Here is a 21,754-nt window from a genome sequence, read left to right on the forward strand (position 1 = left end):
TATCTGAGATCTACAGACATTTCAGGAACTCACAATCATATTTAAATGTCATTAGTAAATAAAACACACACACACACACACACACACACACACAAAGTCCAATAAGTGCACTCGTTTTTATTACATGTTTATGCTTATTATAATGGTGACTTTGAAATTTCATTGACGACAATAGTATCGAAAACTCAGGTGACAATTTTCTTGCACACAAGAGGAACTACTTTCCGTTGCTATTTAGATTGCAAACCCTGTCGCAGCTTGGTACAGTGGGCCGTTCTGCGGCTCATGCCCAAAAGTAGTTCCGGATACTTGATACGCGCAAGCAGCCGCTCGTCATTGCCCGGATGTTGGCTATTCGGAGAGAAAGACGAACGAGCGCGAGAGAGGCGAAGAGACACCACGGACAAATCGGTAAAGGGATTGCGGGTCTTCAACCCACGACAAACACGCAGAGCTGAAGCTTATTTCGAGGAGAGAGCGGGAGCTGTGATCGAAAAAAGGAAGGGGAGGGGACGGCTAACTTTGACAGACCTGGACTGGCCTCCAGCGGCTGACACGAGCCCGGGTGAGTGGGAGCGAGCGAGCGGGTGAACGTTACGAGCTCGCGGTATGGAGCTCGCGAAGTTGAAGTCAGGGCCCGGGAAAAATGGACGACTTTTACTGTTAGCTGCGTTGTGCCGAAGTTCTGAGGGAAAATGGGAAGCTCAGGCCTTCAGTGGTATGCTGCTGCTGCTGTTGCTGCTGTTGCTGCTGTCGTTCGGTCGGGGGCAGGTGGGGACACCGAGAGCTCGGCTGTCACAAGGAGAAATTTAGTTAGCAAGCCAGCTAGCCGCCAGTACGATTCTGCCAGACAGGTAGCGGCAGTGAGCTGCTAATTAGCGGCAAGCTTTACTTTATCTAGCCTGCTGTTTGTTCGGTTATTTTACAGGCTTCTAACGTGCCAACTCTGAAGTATTTGTGACTGAAACTTAGTCGGTAAGTCGAGCTGGTTGGGATCTGTTCGGCCACGAACTGCCAAACGAGCAACTTTTGGTGCTGTCATCTAACAGTAGTTGGAGGTGGAGGCCGTATCTATTAATATTTTGCAAACAGACCCGCGGCAGCTGCGTGTCATTGCAAATAAGAATCCTGGCCAACTTGTGGTGCCTTCAGAATGACATTAAAACGCATGTTAAGTCACTGTGGGCATTGAAGCTTGTTTTTGTGAGATCAAACCGTGCTATACAGATGTATCATCAGCACTCAGTAGCCTATATTAAACATTGATTGGAAATATTGAGTATTATCGATCTTTTTGAAGTGACACACAGGATCAAGTAAAGGTGGCTGGGATCTTTTCCATAAGCTGGGTGAATTTGCACAAATAACGGGGTTTGAGGAATTGGACGACAGGTGATAATACTCACTGAGTTTGTCCAGGTCTGACCAGAATCATATTCTCAGAATGTGTGTTATGTCCACATTGCATTTTGCTAGATTTTGAACACGTCGTGTCTTGCTTGGTTGTCGTATGTAGTAAATGCTAGATCCTTGTGTTGTCATCAGGTGCAGGGATGTTTCTCGTTGGATTGGCAACAGCAAGAACAAATCTTTACTGTTGTTGAATTAGTTTTTTGCTCGTGGTCTCGTACGTTTGTATTGTACATGGAGCCACAATAATGTGGCATTAAGTTATCAGTAGACACATGAATTGCATTTCAATGACAGCTTGTCTGCTCTTGCATGCCTGATTAAAATTGACCAATGGAACAGAGATATTATTAGTTTTATTGGGTTCCCCCCTCATTCACTTAAAGAGTGTTGAGGCTGTTGAATTATGCACAAGCCTGCTGAAAATATTGAGTGATGGACATATGTGAACTGCTCGAGACATATTTTACCCACCCAGTCAGTGTGGCAATACAATAGTGTGAAAGATTCACGTTAGCATCAGACTTGTTTGTCTTTGGGTTGCCAGCTCACAGAATGCAGAAAATGATTGAACCATCAGTTGCCTGTCATAACATGCCTGCTGGTTCTTATGCTGAAAGTGCTCCCTTTTGGATTTAAAATTGGTGCATTTTAAAGGCATCATAAATGCATTATAATGCATTTATAGTGTTTCATAAAATGCCTTATATCATAACGTCTCATAATTAATTGTAACCACAATTTGGCGATACTACATTATAATACTTGCCTATTCATAGTTATACCTTAGAGTATAATGCATTATAACATGAACAACATCAAAGTTTATCTGCAGAAGTTATAATCAATAGAAGTAGAATAGAAGCTTAAAGTGACAAAAGCATTGTCTACTTATATATATTCCATCTATTTGCAAGCTTTATTTTATATTTTCATATGGCCTATGGCCTATGTTCCTCTTAAAGGAATCGTTCACCCAAAAATGAAAATTCTCTCTTCATTTACTCACCCTCATGCCATCCCAGATGTGTATGACTTACTTTCTTCTGCTGAACTCAAAGATTTATAGAAGAATATTTCTGCTCTGTAGGTCAGTACAGTGCAAGTGAATGGTGGCCAGTAGTTTGGAGGTCAAAAATGCACATAAAGGAAACATAAAAGAAATCCATACACGTCCATTGGTTAAATCCATATTTCAGAAGAGATATAATGGGTGTGGGTGAGAAACAGATCAATATTTAAGTCATTTAAGGGATGGCATGAAGGTGAGTAAATGATGAGAGAATTACATTTACATTTGGTCATTTAGAAGATGCTTTTATCCAAAGTGACTTACAAATGAGTTGCATAGCAAGCAATTTGTCATACAAAGGTTATATCTGCTGTATAGGACTGCCAAGTTCTCACAGTGGCTGGAGTAGTAAAGATGCTAGCACAGAAGAAAGAGACCGACAAGGATTTTTTGTTATTTTTATTTTTGGGTGAGCTATCATTTCAAATTACACCTTGCTGGGCAAAGTTATAGGGTAAATTTCTTAATGTCTTTCAACTTACATCGTGAATGTGTGTTCCTTTGTATATTCTGTACATTTTTATATTCTTTTATATACTGTTAGCTTGACTTGTAATGTATGTTACAAGTGTATGCCAAGTGTTTTTTTTTTTGTTGTTTTTTTTAAGCAGACCAAGACCACTAATGATGGTATGATCACGTCATAAAGCCTTATGACTGTTGACAATAAGCTACTTTTGCATTACAGCACTTATACAAAACCTATAAAAAAATAAAAAATAAAAAAATTATATATATATATATTTCTTTTTTTATTATAATAATTTTTTTTTTATATCGCATTTCAACCACTGTGGATAAAATTGAATACTGATTGTGTTATAATGTATTATAGGCTACTCTTTAAGGGAAAACTATTGAGTAGGTTAAGTATTATAACTATGATTAAAACTGTACTTAAAAATCTTTGAGAAGATATCATATTATAAGGTGTAATATGAGACTTTGAATGCATAATAATGCATTTATTATGCCTTTACCATTTAAAATATAAATAGTATTTTAGTTGTAGTATTTGCTTACTCTGATGACATTTGTACAATCTACATTTGGCACCTTAGCCTTATAACATAATGAAGCTGATTGAAAGTAACCGTGAAAGACATTTTTGTTACTTTGGTTGTGAATCCTTTTATAAGAAAGGTATTGCTCTTATCTGTTATCTGTAATATTAAGCGGCATTTTGCTCATTGGTAAATTGCTAAATGGGCTGGAATGGGAGCTGTTAAAGAACACAAGCATGGCATCTGTTGTAACGTACCATAACTGTTCCCATGCCAGGATCTGACGAGGCCTCTGCTGCAGTATTGCTCACAGACTCGTCTCCTTCATGCCCCTAGGCGTCAATGGGCATCCTGCCGCCAAGTCTAAACTCACATGGAAACTGCTGGCTTTATGCAGTCCACCTACTTTATCATCACTAAATGATGCCATAGGCTACACACCAAATTTGGCGTTGTATAGCACTTTCGATGTTTGGCTGCTACATTATTATTATTTTTTTATATGAAGGAGCTATACTGTGTTCTGTTTAATGAGCTGTCTTTAATGTTACACTGTTTACAGTGTTTTTTGAGTCATTAGCATTTTTTTCCCCTCTGCTGAATAGATTGATGAGATTTTGTCCCACATTTAGAAAGTTAAGCCTTTATCCAGCTGTGCTGCTGAGTGTTTTGCACAAACATCTGTTCTCTTACATTTGTGTTGTGTGAAACCAGTGTATAATTTTCTCTCTTTTTGTGTCAAGAGTAGATCCAACAAGTGGTTTGTTTCCCTTTTCTTTCGATAGCTTTCCAAGATCAGACATATTTCAGTTTGCAATTTTTAAATGCAGTGTAATGGCATCGAATTAGCAGCAAGGCGTTTGTAGACTCAGTAAACTGACATGGACAAAAAAGAGACATCCCATCACCTTTCGCATACCAATTGCTCATTTGGACTGCAGCGGTGGCCCTTTGCCCAGCCCTGTCTCACTGAGAGGCTTTTAATTTTTCCCCCTTGCTGAAGCGATTATTCAAATGGCTGTCGGTGAGATGGAGTTAGCAGACCCCTGTTGGTAAATGGGGTGCAGGCAAGCTAAATGCATGGCTTCCTCAGCTCAGACACGCCCATCAGGTAACGACCCAAGCTATGCTGGTTACAGTACAATTTAGGACTGGGTAAACATATAGATTTTTTTCTGATGCATCGCAATCTTCATTTGAACAATCTTCTCAGTATTGATTTTCAAATTCCAAAGATTGATCTTTTACTCTGTGACAACCCTCTACAATGTGAGTAAATCACCGCATATGCGAACAAATTTAGCCCTGTGCGACTAAAAATGTCTATGATTAGCCACTGGCTGGTACATTTTCTGATTTCGCTCACCAGTGATTGAGTAGTATATTGGCGAAGAAGTTCAGCAGCGAGATCCTTTCACTGTGTTGAGAGTAAAAGTTTGGTTTGACTCGTATTTGTCATTGAATAATGTCTCTTTTAATATGCTTTTGTTCTTTACAGTAAGTTGTTGATCAAAAACAACAAAAATAAACATTTGATTCTAATCACGCATAGCACAGATGCGGTAAAGAAGTGATTTGACTCCTCTCTCGTTAATGTGCGCTCAACCAAAACATAGAGACGCTCACTGAACTGCCGGTTTCTTAAAGAGACCGTACCGGATTTTGGCACGTGTTCTACAAATTAACCCAAATACTTGTTAATAGTACAAATTTTCATGTAAACAATAAACATATAACAAAGCTACATGTTAGTACTTTTTAAGCATATATATGAATGTTAAAGTGCTAGTGTTAAAACAGTTAGCAGTTATTAGTTAAATTTAGAATTGATTAGGCTACATTCTGATAAGCAGGGTTAATTCAGGCAAGGTGCTTGCAATTAATCTTAAACTGTGACCCCGTTTACACCTGGTATTAAGATAAAAGTGTTTTTGGTGATCCGATCACATGTGTTCTGCACTAAATACAAGTCTAAACGGGGGTCTAAAACGTATTGTGATCGGATTAGGGCTGCACAATTAATCAAAATTAAATCTAAATCACGATATAACCATGTGCGAGTATTAAACCGCAAAGGGCTGTGATTTAATTAAATAAATAGTCTTCGTGCACTGCTCTTCAAAGTTTATAAACCCTGCTCTGTCTTGTTTGTGTTAGTGCATTATTACAGTGTTTTCAGAGCGGTTCTGAGCTCCACAAATCAGATGTGCTCCCAGTTCGGCTCAGTTCATTATGTGCAATGAGCACATGATATTTAGACAAAGGGAAACTGACGCGACCTGCGTGAAACAAGCGGTCTTTTATCCGTCCATTGCGGCAGCCTCTCAGTCTCTGCCGTGCACAGGTATCATAAGAATAACATGGGATACAATGCCAAGATTCATCTGGCTCAAACTGTGAAAGAGTAGTTCAGGGAGCATGAGGAATCATCTTCACACATGAATTGGCCATCACAGTGTCCTGACCATAACCCCATTTTAAGTCTTTGGGATGTGCTGGAGAAGACTTTACGGAGTGGTTTGACTCTCCCGTCATCAATACAAGATCTCGGGCCAAAAATGTATGCAACTCTGGACAGAAATAAATGTTGTGACTTTGCATAAGGTTGTCGAAACAATGCCACGACAAATGTGCACCGTAATCAAAGCTAAAGGCGGTATTGATTGTATTCAGTCGAACCACTCTGTAAAGTCTTCTCCAGCACATCCCAAAGACTTTCAATGGGGTTAAGGTCAGGAATCTGTGGTGGCCAATTCATGTGTGAAAATGATTCCTCAAGCTCCCTGAACCACTCTTTCACAATTTGAGCCTGATTAATCTTGGCATTGTCATCCTGGAATATGCCTGTGCTGTCAGGGAAGAAAAAATCCAATGATGGGATAACCTGGTCATTCGGTACATTCAGGTACTCAGCTGACTTTATTTTATTGCCGCATAACATTGCTGATCCTAGACCTGACCAATTGAAGCAACCCCACATCATAAATCTAAATGGCCAGGCAGTGTACTGTAATATAATGCATTAATAAGTAAAATATAATTTAAAATAAATTAATAAAAATAATTAAATGAAATGATGGCAAAGAATAAATAACTGAAACTTTCACATTAAGTTTAATTAAACCAATAACCAATGGGTTATCAGTTCAATTTCAGTTTGACATTAAGTAGGGCTAGGCGATATATCGAATATTAACAATATAATCAAGATAATTTTGCTGACAATGTAAAATTGATCAATATCATTAATATTGTGATCATTTTAACATTTGGCCATCAGTAGACTAATTTCACGATCCTTCAGGGCTGCACAATTAACCAAAATAACATTAACATGGTATGATTATTAATCCACAAAAGGCTGTGATTTATAGACAGATAAACACGGTCTGTGTGTGATTCAGAACAAACCAGTGATACGCTGATCTGTGTGCACGTGTATGGCGGCTCTCTCAGATCAGTTCACGTGCATTGTGAAATCAAAGTAATGCAGGTTCAAGCATTTGCGCAATTGCAACCGCTACAAAATATTATACAAATCTACAAACGCAGCACATTATCAATGAAAACGATTACATTTCATTCTCCCTTGTGTTTATTTAATGAGAAACGAATTATTATATTTTAGTTTAATGTCTTTAAAATATTGAATCTACTTGGCTGCAATGGCTGTTTGGATGAAACGATGGTTCCTCCAATAATAATAATAAAAAACAAACACTTTTGAGCCTTTTTAGAGCAAATACATAATTATCAAGATATATATAGAATATTGTCAATTTGCTGAAAATTGAGATTTGGGCTGGGCAAAGACATATTACCCAGCCCTAACATTAAGCCTTGTTCTTTATAACGCTATCTACAGTATACTGTTATACAGTAGAGAATATTTTGTGTAAGCTTACTTGTTTTTAAGGCATATAAAAAAAAATATTAATTTTTTAAATAAATATGTTTGTGTTTATTTGATAATCTTTTAACCAGCCTACAGTATTTTTGTCAGCAAAAACTAGGCAACAACTATGGTATTACCAACAGGGATATTCTGTTAACAGTGAACAGAAAGCTTACACATCACCAGTTTTGACAAAGCTGATAATAAAAGGATAAATGATCAGGATCTGTATTGGATGAAAACAAAATCTGTGAACAGTATGGGCTCTAAAAATCCTGATCAGATCATCACTAATATTCAAGTTGGCTGGGTTTCAAAAAATTATGATGATGAATAGTGGGCTGAGACCCTATCACAAAGTGGACAAAAACAAGTACACAGTGGGCAGGTACAATTTATATATATATATATTTTTTTCTCTTCACTGTTTTATTTGAGTAATCTTTTATTTACTAATTTATTTATTTATCATATTGCAGTTCAAACTGCAATCGTAATATTTTTCAGAATAATTGCAATGTGACTTTTTGTCCAAATCGTGCAGCTCTAGACTGGATCACAAAAATCACATATGTATGTGGTAAAAAACGCATATGACCTCATCACATTTGATGTGTAAATGCTAATCCATCCTATATGTGTCCCTGCAGCAGCGAAGTGCCTGCCCACACCTGTCAGTCAACCGCTGCGCTAAAACAAGAGTTTAAACTTTGCGTTACGAGCGGTTTAAAAGGAAATAACTGTCCGATCTGCAAAATTAAAAAAGCGGATATATACACTCTTCTTCATTGTGTCTAATATCAACATGCAGGGACACTTATGAGAAGCATGAACATCTGCAGCTCAGATTTATGCGGAAAATGGACGAAATCGCGGAATCCAGTCATAAAAACAGAATTAACTATTACATTTGTAATGTCACTGAATTTGACGTATTTGGGGAAAAAGTGAATGTATTAATGCATAATTAATCAAAATTAAAATCGTGATTTCTCCTTGTGTAATGATTAAACCATAAAAGGCTGAGATTTAATTAAACAAAACCTATATAATGCCTTGCTGAGCTGCATGCTTCAACAGTAAGTGAATCTGAGAAGCCACTGCTTACACACCTACCGCATCATTAACTTCACGTACGCTCTGTGTGTGTATTAATTACAAAGAGCAGAGCACTTTATCCACTGTGACATGCAACACATGCATACTATATATTTATATAATTAAATCATAGTTGTTTGCGATTTAAAAAGCACATTTGCCCATATAGCGAATGGCTTTTCCGGGGGTGAGAAGTGAAGTCGTCAAAAACATCCGGGTTTCCGCTAAAACACCAAAATAAAAACTCAATTTAACTAGATGCGTAAAATTTAAATAAATAAATGTATTACTTCTGTATGGTAAAAAGTAATATTCAATTTAGTAGAAGTAGTAATATATCAATAATAATTACATTATATTTAAGCAAAATCTCTCAAGCAAAAGTTTCATTACTGCTTTCATTAAAACTGTGATGCTCTAATGTGCAGCACTGTATTTGACCCAAAACAAAACAAACAAACACAAAAATATTCCAGTGTTGTGTTTTGGAATGTGCTTTGAGCATCAGTATTTATAGCATAGCATTTATTAAAAATAATGCTATGGTATGTTGAAAAGTAATTGTTGTAATTTTTTTTTTCTTTTTTTTTTTAATAAAAATAAAACTGATTTCATAAGGCCCTAGATTAATACAGGTAATCCATTAAAGTAACAGACAATTCTGCTCAAAGTTGCTTATGTGCTTGGATTAAATTTCAGCTACATCTAGGAGAAATAGCGCGCCGTTTTTTCTAAAATCCCCATTTCATTCCCCTCCATGTTGTTTTTTTTGTGTAATGATGCAACATCATTGCTATGGCAACCAATGCAGAGATGCCAGAAAATGAAGATAGCCACGGGGGACACACATTGGATGTGATCAGTTGCGATACATAGTGCGGACAGTCAGTCATGAAGATTGGATTCCGATCGGATACTCAAAAAATCGGATTTAGACTGACAATCTGAACTCATGGCTTTAGAGGGTAATTACTGTACCACTTGTCTTTTGAATGCTTTGTAATGTCCATTTCAAACTATCGCAGTGATGCCTTGCATGCCGAAGCTCATGTTATTCCACAATCTAAAATGAAGTTGTTTTGCAGTGGTGAGAGTCAGTAAGCTCAGAATTCATTAGCAAAGTTGTTCATCTTTAGAATGCAGATGAGCTATGAACCCATTCATCTTTAATTCCAATTTGAATTTTGTTTGCAGTCATATTGTGTGAGCCCACTTTTTAATGTTATAGAAGTCTTTTTATGTGAAAGATCACAGGGGATAATTACACTTACATGAACATCGTTTAGGACTGACCAGAGCAATTAGAGTAACTGCAGTTCCAGGCATTTTTGAGCAACTGGTTGCTGGAATTGCAGCTTCAAGACTTTCATCCGATTTGACATGGATTGACATTGTGAACAGCAGTTCACCCCACTTGTAGTGCAGTGGAATATTCATACTTTTGAATGATGATTAAAATGTTATTTTAGTGATTGCTAAAAATTAGCTACTCACTAGGTGCTCTAAGGTGAACCGAAGCCAACACAGTTTCTTCAGGTGAAACCCCTTGGGCTTCTGGGAGCTGTTTTATTATTAATGTTATTCAGGAGCCAAATTTCGAGTTTTGCTCAGCTGGGTGCTTTAATCTATTTTTCGCTGTAAATTAATGCATTTTTAAAGAGCCCCTCTCTAGATATGGGTGGATATGGGAATGCTGCACTGGTTCAGAGTTTTTCAAACAACCCCACCCCCCCCACCCCAGGGAAGAGGAGCGCAGATCTACCGAAGCACTACACTTTTCATTTTTTATTAATGCTGAAATACACTGCCAGAGCTCTACCAGTCTTCCCATGTGCAGAGAACTTTTTCAGATGTTGGTCTGTACTGTGCTGTACTGGCAGATCTAACAGCAGTTGGAACTCCAGATATGTGGTGCAGTGGACAGATTATATGTCATCCGCCTCAGTTACCTGGCTGGAGACCTGTTCAAACCATCTGCCCTTAAGATCAAGTTTTTCATGGGTACAAACTGGGCCTTGGCTGCAGCCTGGATGCAGTTCCATTTAGCATGTTGCATCTGTTTAACAAAGTCCTTCCCAACCAAATTCAGACAAACTACAGTAGCATTTTGTGGCTTCAGCATGTTGCATATTCAATCACTCTCATTAACCATGCTGTATTATGCATTTGACTACACATGTCCTCAGTTTACCACTGGCATTCTGAGAAACATGTGGGGATACACCTTGGTTATTTTCATTCCTTTCAGTATGACTGCAGAAACATTTCTTTCTGCATTGCCTATTGGTCCTTGACAATAGGTTTGTCTGCGAGGGTGTGTCACAGTGGAATTGGAGGGCTTTGTGTCATGTTTCAATCTCTTAAGAGTATATACCAGCATGGCAAAATACAGTATCTCTCTCTTTCTGCCCTCTGAAGGTAACAGAGACTCTCATGTTCAGTTGAGACTTGTTAGCTGTGAGCAGGGAAAGGATTTTGCTTAGATTACACCGCTTAAGTAATCATAATCAAGCTTTCCTAATGCCATTTAATAACCATTTTAATTACTTTAGCTTACTGCACACTCAGCTGTAGTTACAAATGCACTTCTGGAGAAGCCCTAATAACTTGCTAAAGATGGACAATTATCCATGCTCTGTGCTCTTAGAGCAATTTCTGCCTCTGTGTTTTGGGTCATTTCTCCTATTTGAGAGTCTCAGCATTTGTCTGATTAGTAAACCTAGGCTAATTCTAAGCTGAAATAGTAGATCATTTTTACTAGTGTTTCATTTATTCATTTTTTTTTTTTAACAATGATTTCTGGAATAATTTTAAGTTTTAAAATTCTTTTTTTTAAAACTTGTTTTTGTTTAATTTAAAAATGTTTAATGCTAATTTGAAAACATTATTGATTCAGGTCACTTTTCCAGAAGCAGTCAAATTACTTTAGAAAATGTCAGCATATGAAGCAGTAAAAAAATATATACTTAATGCTAACTTACAGTAGTTATATAATGCACTTAGTTTGGTTTAGCACTAGCTGTGCTTGATGAATGTTCGAGTTACACAGTTAGTGACTACGTTTACATGGACACCAGAAAAAAATTGGCTTGTTGCGTTTCCATTTACATGCACTGTAAAAGGGGCAAACTCTTTACTCCCGTATACAGGTGGCTCGTTCAGTAACTAGCTTTTTCCACAGCAAATTCATTTCCCCACAATGCTTGTGTAAATAACAAACATGGCATCTGAGGAAGACTTTGCTATTTTTTCTCTGTTGCTTTGCTTTACTTGCAGATATTCAGATAGTTGTTGCTGTGTTTGTTCTTCTTACTTTCAATCGTGACCTGCAGTGGAATTGTGCTGCAATAGTGGGGTTTACCTCTTATGTAAAACTCTGGGATTCCCCCAGTGTACGAGTGCAAATACATGAACATGTGGGTCAGTCGATATTTTAAATTGGTGTGTATAAATGGATATAGTTGATAGTGTATGTGCTTTTCCAACTGTACTCCCAGAAATGTAGAATTTGTTTTTCTGCTGTGTTGTCTTGTTGTTGGGCTTAATCCTATGATGTTTGTTATCCGGTCTGTTCATGCACATGCACAATCCTCAAAAACCTGTAAGAATGGCTCTTTTGCATTTACATGGCCACATAAGCAGCATTCTCTGGGAGAGACCCAAGTGTGATAAAACTGCTTTTTCAAAATCCCTTAAGTGGCGTTAGGAAATCAGCGTTCTCGTTTACATGACGTTTCAGAACGCCACTTTCTGCGAAAATCCTGGTGTATATAGTGCATTCAGAAAGTATTCAGACCCTTTAATTTTTTCACATTTTGTTATGTTGCACCTTATGCTAAAATGTTTAAAATATTTTTTTTCACATCAATCTACACTCCATACCCCATAATGACAAAGCAAAAACCAGATTTTTCATAACTTTGCAAATTTATTAAAAAGAAAAAACTGAAATATCACATTGACATAACTATTCAGACCCATTGGTATGACACTTGAAATTTAGCTCAGGTGCATCCCATTTTTCTGGATCATCTTTGAGATGTTTCTACACTTTGATTAGAGTCCACCTGTGGCAAATTCCATTGATTGGACATGATTTGGAAAGGCACACACCTGTCTATATAAGGTCTCACAGCTGAAAATGCATATCAGAGCTAAAACAAAGCCATGAGGTCAAAGGAACTGCCTGCAGAGCTCAGAGACAGGATTGTGTCGAGGCACAGATGTGGGGAAGCTCAGTGGTAAAAGACGCTGGCTACCACCCCTGGAGTTCGCTAGTTCGAATCCCAGGGTGTGCTGAGTGACTCCAGCCAGGTCTCTTAAGCAACCAAATTGGCCCGGTTGCTAGGGAGGGAAGAGTCACATGGGGTAACCTCCTCATGGTCGCTATAAATGCTAGAATAATTCGTTCTTGGTGGGGCGCGTGGTGAGTTGAGCGTGGATGCCGCGGTGGATGGCGTGAATCCTCCACACACGCTATGTCTCCGCGACGACGCGGTCAACAAGCCATGCGGGTTGACGGTCTCAGACGTGGAGGCAGCTGGGATTCGTCCTCCGTCACCCGGATTGAGGCGAATCACTACGCGACCACGAGGACTTAAAAGCGCACTGGGAATTTGGCATTCCAAATTGGGAGAAAAAGGGGAAGAAAAAAAAAGAAAAAAAATAATGATTTAATTAAATAAATGCATGTGCTGCATCCTTTAGAGTGAAAACGCAGCATTGTTGTGTTTTCTCCAAGCACGCGGAGGGCTTGTGAGTGTTTCCAGCTGTCGCAGAGCAGTTCGTAATCATTAGGCCATATCGGAAATTTATGACAAGCGATCACTAATGATCATCTGTTGATGATGATGTAGTGTTGATGAAATATTACAATGTTTACTTTTAATTGTTTATATTGTAATATGTTGTAGAATATTGTAGGAGTGTACAATTTATTTCCCTTATTTGTTTGAATGAGCAGCTGGAAGCAATGAAGCTCAAACATTTCAAAATAAGAGTCCCCGGTGTATTTCAGCCTTTAAAGTAAAGAATTCCGTGCTGTGAATCTTTTTTTTTTATTATTATTTTTATTTTTATTTTTTGGTTAAAAACTGCATCTGGAATTTAATTCAATTTGGACTCTTGTAGCCTCTGTCTGGCCCTTCCCATTACAGGAAGACTTAGAACATTTCATATAGGCTACCAATTTTAAAAACTATTGGCAGATTAATTGCCTTTTTTTCAACACATTATCATATCAGCAAAATCCATTATTGGTTGACCTCTAATTTGTATTTATTTATATAATGGTACATAAACCAGTTTTAATGTGATACAGTTGAAGTCAGAAGTTTACATACACCTTAGCTAAATACATTTAAACTCAAGTTTTTCACAATTCCTGATACTTAATTGTAGAAAACCTTCCCTGTCTAAGGTCAGTTAGGACCTCTACTTTATTTTAAGAATGTGAAATGTCAGAATAATAGTAGAGAGAATGATTTATTTCAGCTTTTATTTCTTTCATCACATTCCCAGTGGGTCAGAAGTTTACATACACTTTGTTAGTATTGGGTAGCATGCCCTTTAAATTGTTTAACTTGGGTCAAATATTTTGGGTAGCCTTCCACAAGCTTCTCACAATAAGTTGCTGGAATTTTGGCCCATTCCTCCAGACAGAACTGGTGTAACTGAGCCCGGTTTGTAGGCCTCCTTGCTCACACACGCATTTTCAGTTCTGCCCACACATTTTCTATCAGATTGTGGTCAGGGCTTTGTGATGGCCACTCCAATACCTTGACTTTGTTGTCCTTAAGCCATTTTGCCACAACTTTGGAGGTATGCTTGGGGTTATTGTCCATTTGGAAGACCCATTTGCGACCAGGCTTTAACTTCCTGGCTGATGTCTTGAGATGTTGCTATAATATATCCACATAATTTTCCTTCCTCGTGATGCCATCTATTTTGTGAAGTGCACCAGTTCCACCTGCAGCAAAGCATCCCCCACAACATGATGCTGCCACCCACATGCTTCACGGTTGGGATGGTGTTCTCGGCTTGCAAGCCTCACCCTTCCTCCTCCAAACATAACGATGGTCATTATGGCCAAACTGTTACATTTTTGTTTCATCAGACCAGAGGAAATTTCTCCAAAAAGTAAGTTCTTTGTCCCCATGTGCACTTGCAAACTGTAGTCTGGCTTTTTTATGGCGGTTTTGGAGCAGTGGCTTCTTCCTTGCTGAGTAGCTTTTCAGGTTATGTCGATACAGGACTTTTACTGTGGATATAGATTCTTGTCTACCTGTTTCCTCCAGCATCTTCACAAGGTCCTTTGCTGTTGTTCTGGGATTGATTTGCACTTTTCGCACCAAACTACATTCATTTCTTGGAGACAGAATGCATTTTCTTTCCAGAGGTTGCGTGGTTCCATGAGGTTTATATTGGTATTGTTTGTACAGATGAACATGGTACCTTCAGGCATTTGGAAATTGCTCCCAAGGAAGAACCAGACTTGTGGAGGTCCACAATATTATGCCTCAAATGCTGTTAATTGAGCTAAACTTGTATTGAACCCAGAATATTCCTTTAAGATGATGTAACTGACACCAAAAGTAATGGCTCCCTCCTCTATGAAGCCCCTCTCTCATCCTGAAGTCAAACACTGCTGCATTGAACTAGTTTCTTTCACTTGACAAACAAGAGTTCTGTGGAGAGTGCCTCATGTTACTCCAATGAGTCATATTTCCTTTGGACTCAGAGCTGCTCCCTTAGCACAGCTTGAGTTAAGTGGGGGAGGGCCATACTCATCACTTTTGCCTCCAAAGCTTTTGGAGAATTGGACATTCCCATTGGCCTTGTGTTAAGGTGTCAGTGATGGGACATGAGCCACACTGATCAATGGGTCTTTAGAATGCCAGATTCCTTGGTGGATGACACCACTGACATCAGGTTGGGCTGGCTGAGTCATTGTCTCTTAAATAGGCTGGCTGGAATCCTAGCCCTTGGAGTGACCCCACCAGCTTCTGCAGTTGGACCAGGAGAGTCTGAGGCCCTGTTTCAACCTGGAATTAAGATGTTTTTGATGATTCGATCACATGTGGTCAGCCAAGACACATTCCTGTTTCCACCTGGCATCACCATGGATTTCGAGGGGAGGGCCTCTGATTTCATGACGATATACATCAATCTCTATGTCAGTGTGTTCCTGCATAATAACCCTCAAAAAAGTCATAAGGCAAAGCATGAAAACTGTTTCTCCCAGTTGCAGCTGAAATTTTAGCTAAACACAAACACAACACTTCGAGCTGTATTCTCCATTATTTTAGTATTAACCTGAGATTCAGATGTGTGAGCTTGTCATCTGTGTCTCTGTACGTTGATATTAGACACACTGAAGAAGTTCTGTGAGGTGCTTGTATGTATTCGTTTTTCTAAATTTCAGATCAAACTGTTATTTCCACACATAATCTTCAAAGTTTAAACTCTTGTATTAGCGCTGCGGTTGTGACGCATGCATTTTTGGTTACCTCCATATGTGGTTTCAGTGATCCGATCACAAAGTTTTAGGCCCATTTTCCACCGGTATTTAGTGCTGATCACTTGGGATCACCAAAACAGCATTTTAATACCAGGTGGAAATGGGGCCTGAGAGTGCCAGGAGGAGGCTGCACCTGGTGTTAATATGTATAAACATGTATAAAGGATAATAATAATAGTAATAATGCATGCTTGACATAGAGCCCAGTTAAGAAACTGGGCCATCATTGCAAATTCAGCATTGGAATAAGTTTCTAGTTTTGTGGGGTATGAATGTTTCAAAGGATATGCACTTTTATATAAGTAAAAGTAAAAAGTCAATGATTTTAATGCATTTATTTGGCCATTCCGTTCAATACAAGTTATAGGAGACAGATCTAAAGTCGAGTTTGCAGTCAAAACACAGACACAAACACCCTTTCCACTGTGCTGCTCATGCCAGAGCTGTTTACTTGGAAAATTGAATGCGTGCTGTAAACAAAGCTAAAAGTGGTCCAACGAAATACTGCTTTTTTTTTTTTGGCCAGACAGTGTACTTATTTTGAATATGGTCAAAACGCTGAAAAATATAGAGATATAAATTATATTAGCCATACCACCCAGCCCTTCTCGGCCCTAATGTGCACTGTGTCTTCATGCCTAAACAGTCTAGAATTGGGATCTAAAATGTAACATGCTCCATGTAATGTTTTTTTATTTTTTATTTTTTTTTAATGTTTTTGCAAGGGCAGTGTGCTGATTTGTGAACTGACTTTAAAACTGCTAAAACATGACCCCTTTGCCAAAGAGCTTCAGTCAAAAATGTTCTTGCCTTCGCTATACCTGCACTATTTGATTTCTTGCCAGAATTGGTGAGTCTCTGGAGACTGAATGACCTACTTTTAATGTCTTTAAGGAGTGCCAGAAAGAGTTTTCCTTTTTTATTTGCTGGAGAATAGAGTAGATAAATAAGGGTCTTAAACCCATTTTCGATTCAGGCCCATGCTTGAAAGCTGTGTCAGATTGTGCATCACCTCAAAGACATCTTACCGATAAAGAAAAGTAAAAGCAAAAGTCTGTAAATCTGCACCATCTAATAGTCTGCTCTTTTAAAAAATTTTTTTATTTATCCCCTTTTCTCCCAATTTGGTATGCCCAATTCCTACTACTTAGTAGGTCATCGTGTGGCACGGTTACTCACCTCAATCCGGGTGGCAGAGGGCAAGTCTCAATTGCCTCCGCTTCTGAGACAGTCAGTCTGCGCATCTTATCACGTGGCTCGCTGTGCATGACAGCGCGGGACTCACAGCACGGAAGGCATGCTACTCTCTGTGATCAATGCACAACTTACCACATGCCCCATTGAGAGCGAGAACCACTAATCGCGACCACGAGGAGGTTACCCGATGTGACTCTACCCTCCCTAGCAAATGGGCCAATTTGGTTGCTTGGGAGACCTGGCTGGATTCACTTAGCACACCCTGGATTTGAACTCGTGACTCCAGGGGTGGTAGTCAGCGTCAATACTCGCTGAGCTACCCAGGCCCTAATAGGCTGCTTTTTAACAGATAAACTTTTTCACAGTTAAAGTTGATTTTGCATCTCTAGCATAAAGGATTTTTGAAAGCGTGGTTTGGTCTGACTACTACTTCTTGCTCATGAGAGGAAATCATAGCCAAGAAGGGGACACTGTTTTAGGGGATTTCCAAAGACCATCTTTCTCTGTTTAACTGGAGGGTGGAACTTGCATTGCACAGTGAGACTTTGGGTAAAATAAATTACATTGGCAATGTGACAATGAATTATAATAATTAAAAAAACCCTGTTTGCAAAAATATCTCTGCTCTAATTTAAGATTGACATAAACGCTCCCCTATCAAAATTGCACTTTGAACCACTAATTGCTGTATCTCAGGATTTGTTTTCTTGGTCTTAATTGGTCAAATTTGAGCTGAATGTGGCTTTTTGCCTGCATTTTGCCCATTTAAAAGGGTTAGCAGATCATTTTCATGGGATGCTTAATGGCCGAAGATAGTGACAAGACATACCTAGTGGAAGCTGTGTAGTTCCAATTGCTGACTTTTTAAAGACTTATTTTATTAAAAGCTTAAAAGACATCAGTAAAAAGATTGCATACAGGATTTGCTAACTATGGTCTTTTTGCCTGTCATTCAGTTATTGCTCTTTGAGCTTTGATTTTATTTGAGAGGCTTTGAAATTTCTGTCTGTTAAGATCATTGTTTTTAATTCATTTTATTTTTCCACTGCAGTTGAGAAGTCATTTTAAATTGTGATTCATTTTCACAATGAGTGTCCATGAGCTCTTTTAACAGGGGGTGGTGATGCCAGTTTGTTAAAGATCTAACTTGGTAAACTAAAGGCTGTCAGAGCAAACCCAAAACTATAACCATTATCCCATTAAGCAAGACCTAAGGTTACTAAATATACTGCAAGTTGCTTTGGATAGAAGCATTGACATAATGACAAGGCATGACCAATTCATGGCTCTTATTTGTAAAGAAAGCACAAACATTTGCTTTAACATTTCTCACTTTATGAAATGATTGAAGTACTACACAACTTTTGACTACTGGAAGCTTTGAGAGATGTCAATACTAATATAGTGCTTCCAAAGACTGATAATGGCAGGTCAGCAGTTTGCACCAGAAATCCTCTATTCTGAATGAGTCATGCAGCCTGCCACATGACGTGTGACTTTTGCCAAGTGAGTCATCTGAAACATGCACTTCAGAGAAATAGAGAGCCATATGAATTGAGTCTTCTATGGTTTAGCCAGTGATTTTGCATGAACGCCAACCGTTTTCAACCTCTAAATGGCATATTTGCAGTACTTGCTGTTTGAGTAGAAAAGCAGAGAAAATATAGAAATGTTTATTTGCTTCAGTGGCCTGAATCCTTTCTAATGGGTCCAAGTTGGTCATCTTGAAATTCCTCATTTGTTTATTGAGCACATTTTCCGTTTATTTGAAAAAATGTATTTGCAGCAGAAAGCCATCTAATTATTAAAGTTTATCTGTGTAGGTGATGCAACACTGCAATTAGTCTGACCTTCCAGATCTGACTGTCCTCCTCATTTGCATTTTATTTTGCACTATATAGTAGTCACTTGGCCTGTAAGCTAATTGAGATTGAAAGTTTAATGAAGATTTCGGTGATTGAGCTTCTCTTGGAAACATCCATTGAAACCCAAATTGATGTCAGATAAGACCTCCCTTTTCATTCACATTGGCCCAACTGGAGTAAACCTGAATTGAGCTTGCCCACTATTATGTCTTAGATCTGACACTGGAAGCTCTATCTCACAGCTTGCATAATTAGTAGACATCAGACTTCAGCCACAGCCAAATGAGAGAATTACTGTGGTGTTTGCCTTTGTCTACTGTATTCTTGCTTTTGGTTAGGCCATAATAAAAATTGTAATAGAGGTAGATGAGAGAGGCTGAGAAATACATGAAGATGAATGATCTTGATCCTGAGTATATAAATTGCTCTAAGTGATTTTTTTTTTTTTAATGAAATTATATGCAGAAAATGCTTCTTATTACCTGTCAGATATCACTGTAAATAGTTGCCATGAAATATCACACCTGTCTCTGTAATAGCCCAAGGCTGGGTAAACAGCAAGGGAAAAGATGTCAGTCATTTTGCAGGTTCACATGGCAGCCCATATCTGCTCTTATAAGTGTGGTACGGTGTCCTGCTCCAGTCCTCGTGGTTACGTAGTGATTTGCCTCAATCCGGGTGGCAGCGGATGTATCTCAGTTGCCTCCGCTTCTGAGAACGTCAACCTGCGCATCTTATCACGTGGCTTGTTGAGCATGTTGCCACGGAGACATAGCGCATGTGGAGGCTTCATGCCATCCACTGCGGCATCCACGCTCAACTCACCACGCGCCCCACCGAGAACGAACCATATTATAGCAACCACGAGGAGGTTACCCCATGTAACTCTACCCTCCCTAGCAACTGGGCCAATTTTGTCGCTTAGGAGACCTGACTGGAGTCACTCAGCACGCTCTGGGTTTCAAACTAGTGAACTAGTAAACTCCAGGGGTGGTAGCCAGCATCTTTACCACTGAGCTACCCAGGCCCCCCAACACAACGGTCTTGAGTGTGTTTGTATGTGCGAGCGCGTCTTTGTAGTGCGGGGTTTTGGAAAGAGGGGGTGTGGCTACTTCGATAGCTAGTCTGATGGAAGTTCCAGAACAACTAAAATTCCTTACAGCACCTTTAAGGAGATGATAAAAAATTTATAACTTTGGTCCACACCGGGACAGCTATTTATTATTATATAATTAATTTTACAAATATTTTCTTATCAAAGGCAACTTGCAGTACAGTTAGACAATGTTGAGCATGGGGTTGTGTTTAAGGGCACAATGGTGTTTGCTCATGAATCATGCCTTCCAGGGTTTAAATGTACAACAAGCCCAGATCTGCAACCACTAAGCTTTACTACCATGGTTCTATTGACTTCTTTGAAAACACTTAATGGGTGCTGTGTGATCATTGACAGGCCATCATTTATGATGAATATTATGATACATAAAATATTTGATTCTTTTGCTGCAGATGTTGGATTGGTTTCTTAAGTGTGGCCCCTTTAATCTCTTTCCTTGCTTAGCTGCTCTTTCTGTGTTCTGAGCTGAAGCTCTTCCTGTGAAGCTCTTCCTCATGAGTGAAGCCTAGCAGAGGTAGCCACTGGGAGTTTTGATTCATCTCCACTTGCATAGTTCTCTAGCAGACATGCAAATCCAGTGAAATGAGTGCATCCCATTTCATATAGAAGTGAAGAAAGCATTCATGAATTTAAAGTGAAGAGAAAAGAAAGGTGAGCTTCAGACAGAGGTGTTATTAAATAGGAGGAAAATGAAATAAGAAGCTGCAATACAAAGACATGGTTGGTAACAGGATATCATCCACGTTCAAATCAAGTATTAGGCCTAATTAATTTACTGGATTTCCTGCTTAGTGTTTTTCTTATGGTGTTACAGTGCTCAAGGGGAAAGCTGTTAATGGTTTGGTTAATTGAGTATTAAACTAGAATAAATGAAGCTGGCACAGAGTTAGGGCTCACGATTATGAAATTTGGCTGACGATTAATTGTCAAACAAATAGTTGCAATTATGATGATTAATTGTCTTGTTAAGGGCTTTCACGATTAATTGTCATAGCTTATAAATTGTCATTTTTGTATTGTCATACACCTAAAGTAATTTTTACACATTTAAATTCAAAAATAATATAATGGGGATAAATTATAATTTCCTTTTTAAGACTTTATTTTTCATGTCATTCCCACGAGCATTTATTTCTCATGAAGCAAAACCTTTGAGATTTCATTTCATCATTTCATCACTCCACAAAATAGAGGAAGCACGCGTCTCCTCTTTGTCACTGCGTGTCATTAACACAGCGTGTATGAACCAGGAACATTTGCCGTTACACGACGTTTAAAGTGAAACCGGAGTGCTTTGCATTTACTATCAAAGTAAACTTGTTAGTTTATATTTTCGCAGGAGTTTGGCGCGAGTCTCTGCTGACATTGCACGCATCAGAGCTCTTCACGTGCTCTTTGGGACAGGAGCTGGTTGACCTCCGCAGTGCGGCTCAGTGATGTTCGGACTCGGAGTTCAACTGAATGACACAAAACGCACAGTTCATGGCATTAATACAGTATATTTTCTTAAAATTCCCTTATTTGGACATTAAAACGTGATTGGAATTTGAATGGCCAATAATCGCGATTGTCTCAAA

At 38.7% G+C, this 21,754-nt stretch overlaps 1 protein-coding gene across 3 annotated transcripts in view; it reads left to right on the plus strand.

Moving 5' to 3' along the window:
• Positions 1 to 352: 352 nt before the first annotated feature.
• LOC127427586 (forkhead box protein J3-like) overlaps positions 353 to 21,754 on the plus strand; it is a 144,913-nt gene continuing 123,511 nt past the window's right edge. For all 3 annotated transcript variants that reach the window (XM_051675254.1, XM_051675255.1, XM_051675256.1), the window contains exon 1: positions 353 to 565. The gene's annotated coding sequence lies outside the window, so the exon portion shown is untranslated. The remainder of the gene's footprint in view (positions 566 to 21,754) is intronic.

This window comes from Myxocyprinus asiaticus, chromosome 37, assembly GCF_019703515.2.
Source record: "Myxocyprinus asiaticus isolate MX2 ecotype Aquarium Trade chromosome 37, UBuf_Myxa_2, whole genome shotgun sequence".
Classification (NCBI taxonomy): domain Eukaryota; kingdom Metazoa; phylum Chordata; class Actinopteri; order Cypriniformes; family Catostomidae; genus Myxocyprinus; species Myxocyprinus asiaticus.